This window comes from Anabas testudineus, chromosome 9, assembly GCF_900324465.2.
Source record: "Anabas testudineus chromosome 9, fAnaTes1.2, whole genome shotgun sequence".
Lineage (NCBI taxonomy): Eukaryota > Metazoa > Chordata > Actinopteri > Anabantiformes > Anabantidae > Anabas > Anabas testudineus.
Window position 1 is genome coordinate 27596303 of NC_046618.1, and position 17811 is coordinate 27614113.

Here is a 17811-nt window from a genome sequence, read left to right on the forward strand (position 1 = left end):
TCCTTATACTATTATATATATTCTAGTTATATTCCATTCAGTCCAGCATCATTGTTAAGGCCAGAGGAGCTGTGGGATCTGTGTGTGAAGGCTGGTTTGCAGTTCTTCTTAATGAACAGTTTTAAATTCTATTCTATACACTATATTTAAAAGTAAAGTATATCAAACATCTAAAATGTCTAAAACCTATACATATAAAATAAAAATATCAAATATCTATGTAAAAAATACAAATATGTATAAAATCATTGAGAAAAAAAATCATAAAATATAAAACATTTCATAAGAAATATTTCTAGTTTCTAGATTCTAGAAACTAGATTCTAGTATTTGGAGGTGCAGAACCCGGGTCAGCGCCCGGTCACCCTGAAATGATTGGGTTTGTTTCATTCATTGAGTCATTACTGAAATTTACAGTCATATCATTTGGCTGCGTGTCAGTTGGCGTACAGTCGAGTATCACGTGACTTAATTATTACTTGACATTGTTTTTGTGAGCGTGTTAAAGCAGCTGCTGTCTGTCGGCCCCTGGTGACATCACTGTGGTTTGTTAATGATGGAAGCCAAGCTGCAGGTACAGATGGACGGGGGAGAGGGGACGAGTTTCCAGCAACACACAGCAAAATACAAAAGGGCAGAAATGCACACGTTGACACACATCAGTCGTTTGTTAGTTTTAGTGGCTAAAACCAACCACACTTTAGTTTCTGTCACTGACATCAACCTAATTTATGTCTTCAGAATTACACTCAGTGATCGGTTTATTAGCGAAAAACTGACCTGAAACTGTGGGAAATAATGAGATCAGCATTTCTATCATTTATTTACGCTAATAAATAAACTCTCACGGCGGCAGCTGCAGAAATAACTGGAGAAATGTAGTGTGAATAAGAAAAGACGTGATAATGACAGGTCAACTTAAAGGTGCAGCGTGTCAGACTTAGTGACCTCTAGTGGTAAAGCTGCAGATTTCGAATACCCTAAGAGGTATGGTGGCCGTCAGGTTCCATGTGCGATTCTTACTTTCAGGTGAAATACTACATTCCATTGATGCAATTTCCTGTTTGGACACCTGTTAGAACATATTTCGGTTTTGGTTGTTCCTTGAATGGAATTTCCTATTTCATCTTTTAGGGTTCAGACTTAGAAGCAGGTTCAGGTGAGGGTTAGAGGTTGGGAGGTCGTGGTTTAACATTTCGTGGTGACGGTAGTGATCGCATTAGGCCAGTGAAGGTGCTCACAGCTACAGAGAGACAGTGGTGTGTGTGTGAAGCCCATGTTAATTGTGACTCGTGGGCTCCGTGTGAAGGCTTGGTATAATTATCTGTGTAATTGTCGTGTTTTTTGTAAAGTGCCAGATCATTTAATTCAGGATTAGCTCTTCTCACCTCCAACGGCCAAGGGCGGTGCTCAGCCTCCACACACACACGTCTGTGTTCACCCAAAGCTGCTGTTGCTGTAATAAGCATAAAGAGGTGAAAGGGTTAAACACACACACACTTTCTCACTTTCGCTCCTGCTCTGTCGTTCTTTTTGTTCTCTCTGACACATCTTGACTTAAGGAGGGTATCGAGTCGCTCGTCCATCTGTGATGCAGGCTGCACAAAAAGCTGCCTCACACAACATCCAGAGCAGACAGAGACAGTTCAAATACACATATGCATTTATAGAAGTATGAATATGTACGGTTGCTGGTTCAATTCCTTAAATGGAAGAGCTGACTCTGGCTGGGACTGGTGATAGCGAGACCTTTTATCCAGCCGGGTCAGTTGACATATGTCAGACTGTGGTTGTTCTGCACAGCTTCACGTGTGATCAGGGTGGTAATAAAATAGGTAATAAAGTCTGAGTAATCATTTCTTATTTCTGCTCATTGAAACAGGAAACCTGGTTTCCATAATCATCAGGAGCCACGTAAACGCATAGCCGTGTTTTCAATCGACTTTTTAAAATGTGCAGGACAAAGGCTGCAGACATTCACCGCTCTACTACTCACAGCTGAGAGGAGCAGCTGGATGAAAGAGGAGATATAGATGCTTTTAAATCAAGTCTAAATCTGACTGAAACCTACACAAAGTGCATTTCTTTAATTCAGTTTGCACAGTGAAAAGGAGTTTGTGTGTCTGTTACCTCTCGAAACACAGATTTTTAAAAAGTTAGGAAACTACAGTCTCAGCCCAAGGTAGAGGAGAAATCTGCTTACTCAGCTGCTGCATGGATTCCCAGTAACTAGGTTTCTTTCAGGCTCGTTCCCTGATCACATGAGAAATCGGACTTCCTTAAGTAACCTGGTTACTTAGGTGCATGTAAACGCAGTCAATGATGTGGTAAGCGACTGTTTTCTTTCCTCACTTGTGAGCCCTTAATCCTCTAAACTCCTGCATTCAGACGACTAAACACTTCCTGAAACTTCCAGACAGCTGTGTGTGTATTAACACACTCTTCAAACTGACAGCAGGGAAACTCTATATCCCGTTTGACTGGCCAGTTTTCAGTTTTTACTGTTGACTTGAATGAACAGAAGAGCCTGCAGCGAGGAAATCACACTGCTGAGAGTGTGTCCATTGGAGTTTGAGTGACTCAAGAAAGTGAAAATTTAATAAAGACAGACAGTTTCCCTTCAGGCTGTAAAGTTTCACTAACAGCAGAGACATTAGAAACCGACAGCAGAAAACTGTCAAATGACGGCGTTCGAACACTTTTTCATCAGTAATAAACATTTTCACACACGGAGGCTGTAGGAATTCAGGAAGTCCCTCTGAATCTGTGCAAGTCGGTTATCGCCGACTCTATTTACACGCACTTAGGTAACCAGGCTACTCAGGTAATCGGAACAAATTGAAACCTGTCTACTGGAAATCCACACAGAAATGCAGCAGATTAGTAATCTGATTTCTCTGGGGAAAAGGGACTTGTTTACATGACTACAGGGTGGTGTGTGGAATGGAAGAAGGTCTTAGTTTGCGTGAATTTATTTCTGTCGTGTTACAAAAGTCGTTGTTTTCTTCTCCGCCTTTGAAAAAGGGCTTCACCCTTCACAGGTCTGGCAGACTAGCACTTTGCAGTAAACCTGTAAACACACTTTAGTTTTCATGTTAATTCTGAACAACATTTAACTCATGGTAGGACTTTGTTTAGTTCACACAGCCCCAGATCATAGCACTGCCCCCACAGGTTTGTTTCACCTCCTCTCTTCTTACACTGATGCTCCCATCACTCTGGAACAGGGTCAATCTGGACTGATCAGACCACATGACCTTCTTCCATTGTATACTGTATACATGTATACTGTATTTGCTAATACTACATAATACTACAATATTTTAGAGATGAGTGATTAACCTCACATATTTTGAACCGTGTGATCTTTAATATCTAGACCCTTTTGTTGATGTAACTTTCCCATAGAACAACACTATGGTGCAGCATTTTTCTCTTTACATACAATAATTTCTTTAGAAGATGAAACTCGAGGTTAGCTCAACATGCAATTAAAATTCTTCTGCCTATTGATGGACAGGCCTATAAAGAAGAGTCACACCCTGGTTCATTGTAATCCAGTTTCACACACAGATGTGGGCTTGAGTCCAGAACAAACAAGGTGTGTGTTGTCAGTGTTTACATACCACAGCCATACTTGATTGACATTTGGCAGGTAGCTTCCTCTTCTAAAAGGTTTACACACACACACAGTTGTAAAGTTAAGTAACAGAGAAAATGTGACAAAGAGGAAACTTGCTGCCTCATGCACATGTTTCCAGCTTCGGTTCTGCCTGTGGGGGTTTTATCTTAGCTTGTTTGAAGATATAGAATGAGACCCTCTATCCAGTGTCACAAAGTGCAAACATGGATTGTCTTCAGGTGCACCACTCACACGTGAGCTGTGTGCACACATGGACAACAAGTGACAGCTAAAAAATGAAAGATAAAAAGATAAACTCTGTATCAGAGTTAAGGCGCTGAGACAAGTTTATTAAAGAGAAGGGGATTTTTATTCAGCTACTGAAAAGTCAAGTGGAATCAAAAAAGCATCAAAGGCCAGCAGGAAAAGGGGTGTAATACAACTCTAAGGATCAATTTTTTGTATTTATTAGTGGATGAAATAGAAACTACATCACTGCCTGACAGAATGGAACCATATGATGATGAAGACTGACACCCTTACACTATCTGTCTGTTGATCTCTCTGTCTGTGTCATCCATCCATCACGGCAGGTTCACATGTCGACAGCGCTGAGCAGTTTTCTAATCGCTGCGTCATTTACAACATTTATGTCTGATTCAGTCACTGGCTCAAATGCTTCCCTGACTTCTCCACATTGTGTTGCATCCAAAACCTTCTCACATTCATCACGGCAGCCGTCACTGTCACTCCGGCATGTTGATGGATGGCATCAGTGACTATTTGTGTCAGATGAGGTTTAATGGGTGTTTTAACGAGTAATTTATGGCCACTTGTCACGACCAGTTTACACTTCCAAATGCCAAAGCTTCCCTCTTGCCTCGCTCAGAAAAAGAAAAAGCCTTCTGACTCATCTTGCTGTTAAAATACCTGTTATTATCCTCGACAGGTATGAAGACCTACAACCCCGTTTACCTCCGCTCGTGTTAGGTAATTTCCACACTTCCACCGTTCAAAAGAGAAGAGAAGAAGGCAAACATGCCACCGTGCTCAACGCCCGTCTGTACATTTACTGTCTGCTTAAATATATCATTATTTTCACATTTCCCTGCTGCACAGTCGGCTACGTGACAACGCACACGGTGCGACTTTATGTTTAACATGTATTTATAGTGCATCTTACCATCTTCACCAGGAGAATTAGTTCTGGATTGAGATTATAAGCAGAAGGCTGAAATTACGGTTCACATCCACACAGTTCAGTCTCCTGTGCACTGTGCAGTTCAGTAAGCAGCACACTGACAAGTTACCAGACACAGAGCTACGAGGTCGGTGGTTTGAGTCCGGCTGCACGTCATTGTCCTTCTCTTCGTCTAAGGAGCGGATTGATGGATCTTCACGATCTACTATTAAATAAAGATTCTAATCAAGTTTTCTTCTAACCCCCATGATCATTTAAAACTTGGGGTGTCAAAAAAATGTAATAATGACATATTTAGTGATTAATGAATCTAAATTAATTGCATACAGTGCATGCAGAGTTAGTGCGCTAGCTCAGACCTCTTCTGTGATTTTTTTTTACTTGAGGCTTTAACATTTTTTACTGCAACATTTCTATCTGGCTGTTTTTATATGGAAATCCCTTCATGAGGCTTCTGTTCACGGCTCCAGTACTCTTCCACTACTTTCTGAAGCTAACATGAATTTGTCCTTTTGCTTTTTACAGAGATGTAAGTCATTGGGTTAATTTAGATTTCAATTCATCCTGTGAGATAATGCAGTGCACAGGTCATGTCAGCAATTAAAAACAGCTTGGTTAAATAAATAGAGCACTGTATTTCTTAAATAGCTAAACAGCCAATCACTGTTAAAATGCTGGCCTGTTGATTAGGACACTGACTTTATACCCTGACCAGAGATGTGTGGAGAACAAATTAAGGAACAGATCACCTGAGGCTCTAATGCTTCAGAGTGAAGTGTGGGAGGTGGGAAAAGGGAGGAAGGACGGTTCTTATCTGATCCAGACCACTTTAGGGCGACACCTGTGGTATCCAGGTCGATATATTACCACCTAAGTGGCTGCAAACCCCCCTCTCTGAGGTTTGGTGTTGGAGGTGGGCAGAGCTGTCAGACAGCTGCAAGCAGGAAGCGAAGACGACAGACAGGAACGCCTTTATTTATGGAGCGGTGAAATGCTGAGATTTAACGAGGAGGAGCAGCAGACAGCGAAGGCGATCAAGTTCAAACCGAGGAATGAAGAGAAAAGAAAGAAAGGAGAGGACGGAAAACACAACAGCTACTCAGGTTTAATACAACCACTACAGTACTTCCTGTTAATTCCCATCAGTCACCATTAAAAATACTGAGGACTGCTGTCATGCGTCACATCATTTATGTAACACAGAAATAGAAAAGCTTCTCTACTGATGGATGCTGAACAAACCAATAGAAAAACAACCCAGCTCAGGATTTTAAAATAAAACCCACGGACGGGTTGGAGTCTCTGAGGTGTCTGCTCATATTTCATATGATTCTAAAGACAGACGACAACCACCACAAGAAAGAAAGAAACCTACTCAAAAATGCTCAATAGCAACTTTCCAAAAGACCAAAAACAGACAAACGACTTCAATGAGAGGGTGGGGGGGTCTTCCCGGTCCAGGGGAACAGCTTCTCATTCTCCGTCCATGTACAGACCAACAGTCCAAGATATCAACGTTAGGGTTTCCGTTGGCTTCTTGTACCAAGTGAGAGGCCGACGGGAAACAGGGGAAGATACAGAGAGTCATGCTGCTGCGAGCTAACAGGGTTGGTTTTCTGGTTTCCAGCGAGAACCAGATGCCAGGTGGATCCGAACCGTGATGACATCTGCCACATGAGTGGGCGTGGACCAAACCTTTAAAAGCAAATAAAGCAAAATGAGCACGTTCCGATCCAGAAGGTGGTGGTAATGCAGCTAGAAGCTGTTTGCCACCCGGCAAGAAACGCGAACAGAAGAAGCGTAACGAGAAGAAGTTTTAGTTTCAACATGAACTCTCGCTGCAGCTGTTCCATTTCCACCACTTCTTGTCTTGTCCGCTGAGACGTTCTAAGTCTGAAATGCGTTGGTTCACTTCAAGGTGTTTGGTTCTCAGACTAGAACCAAAGTGGTTCTCTATTGTTCAAAAAGCAGACTCGTCATCTCGTGAAAATCTGCATGGACTCGATATTTGGCTGCACCCGGACAGATAAACAGCAGGTGTTCATATTGATGTTGTGGAGACACATGGACACAGAAAGCATGATTGGATTCTAAAAGCTTTTATTCACATCAGTCGTGTGAATAAAATGGACTCGACGTTGAGTTGGAGGAACTCCTCCAGGTAAACTGCAGAAACCAGCCGACTCACCTGCTGTGGTCAGTTTGAGCCTCAACGTGGACGTGGTCTCTTTGATCTGCTGATGTACCTGCTGGGCGAGCTCAGGGGATGTTTACCCTGCTCCTCAAGTGTTGACAGGTGTCCTGAGGAGGGGGGGCGCTCAGGTGAGTCTGTTGGTGATAGACACTCCCTTTATCTCCAGGTGTGTGTGTTGCTGAGGGACACTCTTCTCCTTTCTACATTGGTGTGTGTGTGTTGATGTTTCCCTGCTTTCACATGATCACTCAAACGTGTGTGTTGGGGGTTTGAATCCTCTGTGCCCCTGGGCTCTTCCTGTACGAGCGTATGTTTCCACCCCCCAGGCCTGGGGACTTTACAGGCTTCTACTGAGGCCATAACAGCTCCCCAGTCAAGACAATTAGCTGCTAAACACCTCCCTGCTCGCTGCTGTTTGTTTACACCGTGCTCCGTGTCGACGCCGTGTTAAAGCAGCCACAGGTACGTCTGGACAGCCAGGAGACTGACCCAGGAAAACACGTCTGAGGACGCTCTGATACCATAAACATCTTCTGAGGCTCCACTTTTACCTCCATGTTCATTATTTACACATCTGCATTTCCTGTTTTCATCAAAATAAAAGGCACAAAAGCAAATGACTTTTACCAGCAGGTTGTTAAAATCTCCTTCAAGCTGAGAGATCATTGTCAATAAGGTTTTGTATAATCTTTTATTGTATTACTTATTTTTCCAGTGTGTCGTGAATACTGTGTATGTTGTTGTCTAGTGGGAAGAATCTGCATCAAATCACAATGTGTAAATTAAAATGATCCAAATCTCTGTTATGGGTCTTAACAAGCTGCAGCCAAACACAGTCAGGATGGATTTGAAAAGCAGGTCTAATGCATCTTATCCAATTTAATCCAAACAAACTGTAATCATATTTTCAGCTTTCTTAAACTGCCAAGCTCCCATCTAAAAGTCAAACACTGAGTGAATCTGAGGATTTGTTGGACAGAAGAACAGAAACGTCCTCTCCGATCATTTCACTGCTCCTCTCTGGGATTTCACTGAACTCTCGTGGACGTTCAGACGTCTGTGGACATGTCTGTGACGATACCAGCGACATATTGAAACGTTCATTTTTAGCGCTGTGATGTGGAGGTCATTTACACGGAGGGCCGGGTGACGGCCGAGGTTGTGCCGAGACACATCGTCCATCAATGTCCCCGTAAACACCCTGCTGAGTCTCTGACTGCTGCGTGTTTCACATGAATATGTGAGGTGTCACTTTATAATCGAGTCATACTTTTGATTTAACAGTCCTGGGGAGATGAAACCTGTCTGTCTCTGCTGAGCTATACATACTGGACATATAGAGCAGGGGGAGAACTTTAGGCCTCACTGAAGTGGAACAGTGAAAGAACACAAAGAAGAAAGATCTCCAGACTCCAAGTTAAAACACTGTAAAGAAGATTTGGATCATGTCAGAAGAGCTGAGGAAGGGACAGCGTCTGATTTGATATCTAAGAATTATAAGTCAGATTCTTTTCAGATAACATAAGTTTTTATTTGACCATCACTGTGGTTCCCTCTTGTCCAAACGTCAGGAACCCGCTGACTTTGGGTTAGGGTTAGGTTAGGGTTAAAATGCTAAATCTTTACGGGGTTTTAGGACTCGTTCCCTTCCTCAGACTAGTGCAACACTTCAGCCTAACAAGGAGGAGGTCCAGTTTCCATGAACTTCCAGAAACGACCCGTTAGTCTGTTCAAGCTGCTGTGTTGAATGTGGGTCGACCATTACTGGGCTGAGTCGGGTTGTTTTGGTGGAATTATGTTGGAGCAGATTTTAAACAGCAGCTACTTTTACTGAAATTAGAGAAAAGGTGGAGGACCTGGTCACAGAGGTGGTGGTCTGCATTTCTGTATGAACCAGCTTCAACAACCAAAGATGAGCTGAAGGGTTGTCCAGAGCTGCACTTGAGCACGGAATCAGTGCCAATACATACAATGTCTGGGGACCGCTGGTCTGAAGTCTTTGTGACTAGAGCAACAATTGTCAACCAGATTCCACCTTGTGCGTGTCTGCTGCAGTAAACGTGACGGAAACCTTGTCACCTGTTCATGTCTGCGATGATCCGGATGGTACGTCCACCTGCAGTCCAGAACCACCTGCAGTAAAACCCCAAAGCCTCCTGATGTTAACACAAATACCTTCTGTAATATTAGTTCAAATAAGCTGCGTCTGTTCATTATTGTAAGTTTAACAAGTTTATGCAGGATTTCTATCTTTCTGTGTTTAACTGCTGCTTCACAAATGTGGCTGGACGACATTCCCTGAAACAAACAGACAGACGTTAAAGTCGTCCTCATGTCTTTGACTCATCCTCAGCACATTACAGATGTCACAGGTTTAAAAAGACCTCACTCTACTTCCTGTCACTGTGCTCCGTCCTCAGGTCTGATGAAACACGTCGATGTGTATCTGACACCAACGTCCAGTTTGTGATTCTTCGCTGTAAAGAGACAAAGGAGACAAAAGTGAAGCGATGAGTGCTGAGTCTGTTTGAAGCTGACAGTGGAAGAATCCCTTAAGTAAACAAACCAGTACCTCGCATCCTTCATTCACACCCCCCGTGACGGATATGATTAGTAATTCTGTGACCACCTGCAGGTTTTTCATGGAACGAAAGATTTTGAAACAGTGAGGTCTGTGAACTGAGAGTTTCTGTCAGAAATCAAACCACGTTAACTCGTCTGTACTGAGCTCAGATCTGCCGGCGTTGACCCAGTGAAGCTCACGTTCAGGTGGATTTGATTGAACCTGCAGCTGCTGTTAGAAACAACACTGAACTGTATTGTTGGTTATTTTCAGTGAGATAAGACTGATCGAGATGTTGCTATAACCAGAACAATGAATACACCTGTAATCATTTATCTTAACAAGGAAATAACATTTGTTCTGTACAAATTATTATGTTTTTGAAAAATGCAGCTTAGCCAAAAATCCCCAAAAATATGACTTCATTACATTCTAGTTGTATTTAAAATGTTACAGTCAGATATCAGACCTGTGTTTTCTACATATTGATTTAGTTGTGTTTTTATTAAACCTTTATAAAGTTAGTATCTTAGTATTTGGTGTTGTTGCCCGGCCGTGGTCACATATTGTTCTGTTTCTTCTCTGTTTACCGTCTCATCTGTTTTCCCTGCTACACATCAATAAAGTCTAATAAAGTAAAAAGAAAAGATTTCCACTCTGCACACAGGGAGAACTGACACGCTGGGTTGATTTTCTGCAGGTCAGTCATCACACAGTGAAAACATTTACACCATTAAATAACTGACAGATGTGTGAGTGACATCTAAAGGCTCTTTTCAGTCTGTAATTGAGGAAAATCCTGTAAATCAAAGTGAAATTTAAACGGGGACTCCCTGAAAGCCCCTCGAGACTCTGTGGATCTGCGGATCTCAGTCAGAGGGTCTGTCGCTGTACTCACCCAAACTGTCAGTCAGTCTTTCAGAAGCGCCCGGGGCTTACAGTCATCTCCTAAACGGTAATTTATGTGTTCTTGTGGAGGACAAATTGCTGCAGGAGGTGCACCATTAGCTAAACTGCATTTCACAACAACGTGTTTCCACCTGCAGCACAGCTATGCCAAAAATGTCATAACTCAGCGCCGGGCCGGCGGCAGCCACAGACACAGGATTTTATAGACAGTGAAGCATCGTGTTTCCTCTGAACAAGACGGGCAGCTCACCTGCAATGATATGTATTACATTATCTATCATATGCATTATCACAATACAGTAGCAGATGAACTATATGTCACTATCAGCTGATACAGTTAAACTGTTCATTGTGTAACTCAGCAATCCTGCAGAGTGAAAGTGCTTCTCCATCCACCTGACCATCCCGTTCATCATTTTATTTATACAGCGTCAAATCTAAACAGAAGTCAGGTAGTTTACAGTGTTTAAGACCTTACAGAATTATAACAACCCCACTGAGCAGCACCAGAAGACAGTGGAGAGAGGAAGAAACCTCCAGCAGAACCAGGCTAAGGGTGGGCGGCCATCTGCCTCGACCGGTTGGGGAGGCATGATAGCAACTGTGAACAGAATCAACAGTGAGAACTGAAAGAAAGAAAACGGTCTGTGTACTGTATTTATGTCACTGCTTCACAACAACAGCGTCGTGTAAACGAGTGGTGCTGACTCAGTCTGAGCAGACACAGGTTCTGAACTCACTCTGAACCTCACACAGCAAGCACAGTGGTGTGTTTCTGTGGTACTAGAAAATCCAACAGACTGATAGGCTTCACGAAAGAGGATCCCATCATCACCATCAGTCTCTTTCTCTCAGTTATTGTATCATGATCAACTTCATATGCTTGAACCAGAACCTGCAGGATCTGGATCCTAAACAGTGAGTGAGTCAGATTCTGGAGGAACCAGCTGTTATTTCACTGGGTAAAAGGCTGATTTATCTACAGTTACTGTAGGAGAAGATCAGGATTCTTCACAAACACAATATTACAGGTTATTACATATATGTGGATCCATCCAGTGGAGGTGACACACACTCGTTGTTCTGCATCGTCTGGGAACCGTGAATGTCTGATGTCAGTGTCACATATCACATTTCTACTACGAATAAAAAACTAAAACCATGAGACGACCGTCACTCTACTAAATCTTCCTGATTACTTCCAAAGAGGCGCGTCGAACCCCGAGTTTTAATTCCAGATCTTTTCTCACCTTCCGTCCCCCAGATACATCTCTGCTCATTATTGTTAGATCTCAAACACAAAGGTGAGGACATCATTATGTTGTTATACTCACCTTGAGAAACGACTGAAATTAAGTAAGTGCTCAGAGCCGCAGCTCACAGTGTGAACATTACATAAAGGAGGAGACGTTAAATATCTTTAAATATTTATTTTGTCGGTTATTTTTATCTGTGCTTTTTTATAACATGGGTTATTTGAAAAAAACTTTCTACATTTTCACTGCAGCACTTTCACTAATATTCTTATGTTTAGAGTAATTTCCTAAGAAGGTCGTTGGTGTGACACCAGTGGGGGAAGACGTACTCGTAGCTTGTACTTATGTAATACTGTAATACTGTAATAGTGCAGAAATACTCATCTACAAGTAGAAGTTCTGCAGTCAAATTAACATTGAAATGAACAGAACACTAAATAGTCAAAGTCAACATTATGCAGACTGTTTCATGTATTAATAGTAATTCATAAATCATTTTAAATACTGCTGACAACCTTAATTCATTATTTTTTGTTGAGTACATTTAACAGAATTCATTTACAGTGTACAAACAACTAGAGCTGCTGGACATGAATGAAAACTTCACCAAAGAGTTGAAAAATGCAGCTGAAGTAAAATGAACCGTAACGTTTCCTGGTAATAAAATCTCACAGCAGAATGCTTAAAATTATATTTACATACATGTCTGTTGGTTTAATTCTGCTGAGGAAATTCTCTGTAACTCACATTTCCATAAATTGTCTGTTTGGCTATTTACTACGTGTACACACACAATTTCCAGGAATGGGTTGAAGAAGTGATTAATAAAATACAGGATGTGGACAAAGCACCATTACATTTCTCTATTTTACAGTTCTATACTACATTTTATTTGTTATTATTCTATATACATCTTGGTTTGATATTTGACTGGATGCTGACATATATACGTACAGTTTTCTTGTAACTGAGCTTTATTTTACTGACATATGTAGAGGTGTGTTTGATGTGAAGAGTCTGAGTGAAGCTGAAACTCAGCTGGTAACAAACAGCACAGCGCTCCCCGGTGGCCTGACATAGAATCACACACTGTGTTTATCAGAGAGATAAATTATAACTCAGTGTGTAGATCAACACTCAACAATATTCAGACTGTAAGAACAGGATGGTGTAAAACCTAATAGAGATTTAAAAAAAAATGTTCTTAAATAAATTTAAGACTGGTTAGTGTAGTAGTAACATCACCGCCTCCCATGTGGGAGACTGGGGTTCGAATCCCAGCTGTGGCCTACCTCCAGTAGGGGTCCTTATGCAAGACCTCCTCACGCTCACCCTGCCTACCTTTGGACCTTGTAATGACTTGTAAGTCGCTTTGGATAAAAGCGTCTGCTAAATGACTAAATGTAAATTTAACAGGTGCTTCAGCATGTAGAATCTGACCAGTGACAGATTTTATATCTCAGGTTAAAGTCCACGTTGTCCCTGCTGCAGCAATTTAAACTTCTACAGATTCACTCTGATCTTAGACATAATTCTTAAAAAGCAGGAGTTCACAAACTTCTTAGAGTAAAAGTTACATTTACACTTAAACTGAGTTCGAATTATTACATAGTTATAAGACAAAATGTTGGAAAACACTTTGAATACTTCATATTAATAATATTTCATATTAGTATCATCACATCAAATCTTAAATTAAGACATCAGATACATGTAGAATCTGTAGAATCTTCAATACTCGGCTCTGTAAACTATAAATGACCACAAAAATGTAGTGTAGTACAGTACTACTTAAATTGACTTAATTTATTTCCGTTCCGTTGCCTGTATGTTCTATATATGAGGCGTATATCTGTGTTTCTCTCCACTGTGAGATGTCTGTCAGGTTCAGTTCAGAAGCTTCCAGCAGCGAAACAGCCAATCGGAGCGTGACAGACGAGAGAGAGTCCGACCATCTGTAGGTGGACTGATGCCGACACACACACACACACACACACACACACAAACACACACAAACACACACACAAACACACACACAAACACACACACAAACACACACACACACACGTTCCTCAGACTGTTTAAGACATTCTTCAAATATATACATATATTGTATTTCTACATGAGAAAATGAAGTAAATGACCTTTTATCACACAGCAGTTTTTGGGCTGTTCTTTAAGTGACAGTGTGTAAAGTCCACAGCTTTTAAACACACACGGAGAGACTGAACCTAATTCACCCTCAAAGAAATGTTTGTGCCAAAGACGCTCAGTACACAGTAAAAATAAAAATACTGTTTTATCAGATGTCCACCTCTAATATTATCCTTCTGACAGACAAATGGCCACAGTGTGAATATGTTCTGCAGCTTCACATTCAAAGTGCTGAAGACCCTGACGCACAACTAAAGGTTGATCTGATTCATTTATTGACACAGAGTGAACATAACCTTCCTTCTGTGTTTCACTTCCAGAGGATACACACTGTTCTCTACACTGATGCTTAAATAAGTTCGATTCTTAGATTAGTGTTTGGTCTTGTTTGTGTATGAAAGCACACACTGACTGTGGATATAGTAGAATATAATTTGGATTGAAATAAAATACTGATGGACCTTCAGGACATCTGAATGGCTTCCAGAGGATTTTAAAAATTCACCATACTTAGAGAATCTGTATTTAAAACCAAAAATGCATGAAAACAATCATTATGTACAAATATGTGTCTAATGACTAAAGACACTTTAAACCTCATGAGGAAAATTCAACAAAATCACTGCAAAGCAGCCTGATGCAGCTACATGTGTATTAAGTCGTCTTTATTCCAATATTAAAAACGGGCAGATGATGCATTTCGACTGCATCTGGTCCCTCTGTGTTTTATTAGCTTTGAAGTGAATATGATTACTTGCTCTCCTTACTCCAGTTTATCTGTTATTTTTTGATAAGTACTCCTTAATAGAAGCACAAACATCCATATTCATTAAGTAAGACTGAAAATTAAGTGTTGGCACCACATGTGTGGCTGAGCCCTCTGTGTCTATAAATATGTGAACCAGATCTCTTAGTTATTACTATACTACTTTCATTATGTGACATTACTGCAGAGATAAAGAATATTAATCACCAAGTAGGGAATTAAAAATTAGCACAAACCTGTAGTGAACGAGTGCTGCTGGTGTCTATTTGTGGCAGCAGAGAGGTGTTCTTCCCCATCGAAGTCACCTCCAACAAAAGGTGAAAATTGCACCCGCGGGGTGGGGGGCAGCTTGAGGGCTGGGGGTGGGGAAGATCCACTTCATCCTCTCTTTGTTTCCGACACTGTCTTTGGCTGAACCCCAAAAACCCACAACAGTATCATCAGAGTCTGATGACAGTGAAACACAAGCTGCTGAAATCCAGCAGCTGAGCGAGTGCAGCAGAAATTTACCTGAAGAACAAACGAGCACATTGAAGCAGAAAACTGCTGCTAAACAGGAAAAGGAAAAACAAACTGTTACACTGGGTGAGAAAAGAGCAAATGTGTCTGAAAATCCTCAGCGTGCAAATGAGGGTCAGGCTGTCGGTCCAGAGCTTGGATCAAGTGCTACTCACTTTAATATGTAACTTACAAATTAAATTTAAAGCATCACATTTAAAAGGCACAGACATCATGGAACTTCCTAAATAGATTCCTGCTCCAGAGTGGACAAACACTTTTGATCCCCAAGATCAGGAGGTCAGGCCAAGACTGCAGCCAACATATAAGAAGTAGACCGGGCTGCTTTCAGAACAGTGGTGGCTGAACTGGTCAGCTTCACAAACAAATGTTAGATGTTCCTCGTTGACGTCAACCAGCCCGACTTCAGAAACAGTCCTGCATTCTGTCTGCAGCTTTCCACACTGTTAACATCACATCCTCTGTCTGCACGTTCTGAATTCAGCATCTCTGCTACAGCTGGCTCAGGTCTTAACTAGCTGGGTGAACCTTCAGCATACTTTAGCAGGGACAAGTATCCAACTCTCACTGCTTCTCCACAGGTGTAGCACAGGGCTCTGTTCTAGGCCCTTTTGTTTTCTCTATCTATAACACATCATTCGCTCACACTGCTTTCCCTGCTCTTCCCGTTTTCCCAGCCTCACCTTCCAGCATCAGCATCAACTTGGGATCTTCAGCAAAGGTTTTCCACAGATTCTGCTGGAATCTCAGGGTCAACTAAGCTTCACTGACCACATCTCTGCAACTTCTCAGGCAGCCGATTTGCCCTTCACAACATCAGAAACATTGGACCACTCTGAATATTCTACCCCGTCAGCGTCATCTCTCGTCTTATTAACAGGACAAACCTTCAAAACTCTCCACACGTCTCGTTAGTCGTATACATTATACAGACGTCGTAAAGATTCCATCAGTGCTATTGAACCTAATCCATCACAACAACAAATTAAAAGGTATCAAACACCTCTTCTTCTTTCTAAGTGCAGTATGAGAACGATGGAGAAATGAAGACTGACAGTTTCCATTAGCAGAGCCACAGTGGCTCATGAGGGGGAGCAGAACGACAGGCTAACTGGCTGCAAACGCCTGCTGTTTCAAACTGCTAACAGCTCTGCTAACTTCTGATCTATCGTGAAGGTAACTGCACACCTTCATTTACCTTTTGTACATGGTTTTACACAGCTTCTCTGTTGAAAAGCAGCAAAAATAAAATTAGAAATGCATTTGCTTTCTATTTTTGTTTTTCCTTGTGAATATGAAAACACACATACACACACCATCTGACAAAAAAAGAAACAACCTCAAGATATTTTTTGAAGATAGTTTTATATAAATAGTGAATATTGTACAAACACATGGTACCGTTTGCCTCTGGAAAATAAGGTCGGTGTGTCATCCCGGCCGGTAGATGTCTGAAGACTAAATCTATTGCGTTTAACACTCCTGAGCGCTGTGTGGAGGCCAACCAACGCACAACAGCAGAGGCAGTGCCAGCAGTACTCTGAATGTAACAGAAACCATTAGCCAGATTTTGACAGACAAGGGTTTATGGACTCATTTGCATCCATTTCAAGGACTTTCCAGTGACCCATGTTATTCAAGACGCCTAATTTAGCCTTTTCGAGGTAAAATGCTGCTCAATGACACCAACACCGCTCAAGCTTTTCCTCATCGTGAGTCTGCTGTTGAAACACTGAAAATCTTTGTAAATTTAAAATGCAGCATAGATTTAGGTTGATCAGAACCTTTTATCAAAAAGTCTTTTAAACTATTTTCAGATATCATTTAATGTCATTTCATGCAAGACTTTCAAAATAAAAGCAAAAATGACAGCAAGGTAGCTTATGTGGGTTTGATTTTCAAATTAAAAGCCTTGGTTTGATCATAGTGAAGTATGTTGGATTTTCAAAGTAAAAGACCAGGACAATGTGAAATAAGCTTCCAGTGGGGAGTGTTTACTGGCATACTACTTATGAATGTCATCACATCAGTGCTCCATCTTCTCCACTTGTGATTTTACTCACCTATGAATTTTCCTGAAATTAGATTTTATTTTCATAAAAACTGTTAATTTTGTGCCCATTACCTATAAATGTCATCTGTCATCGTTTCCTGGTCTGTTGTCTTCAAAGTTAGGGAACATATTTTAGTTTATGTTGCAGACGGATGAGATTTATTTAAATAATTAATCCTGAACTTTCTGCTGCCACAGAAACACTTTACAACATTCACAACAGTTGAGTTCAGCCTAATTTGGCTCAGTTTACCTGAAATATACTCGCTGCATTCCCCAAAATATTAAAGGTACCAGATGTTTTCACCTAATTTTGCTTTAGTGTCTCATAATTTCTAAATTCTGTTATAGTTTTATCACAAGTACGAGAAACACACCTTATAACGTGCAGGTCCAAAGTCAGAATTAGGGGTTACGTCACAAAATTACATAATTTTACACCGTTTTTTCTTTGGCTAATAAGTCTTCCTTTTTTTAAAGAGGACATACTGTAACAGAATTAAATATACTCATTTTTCATGCTTTCCATCACACAGAGCTTCAAATGAGTTTTCCAATCATTGTAATACTGAAG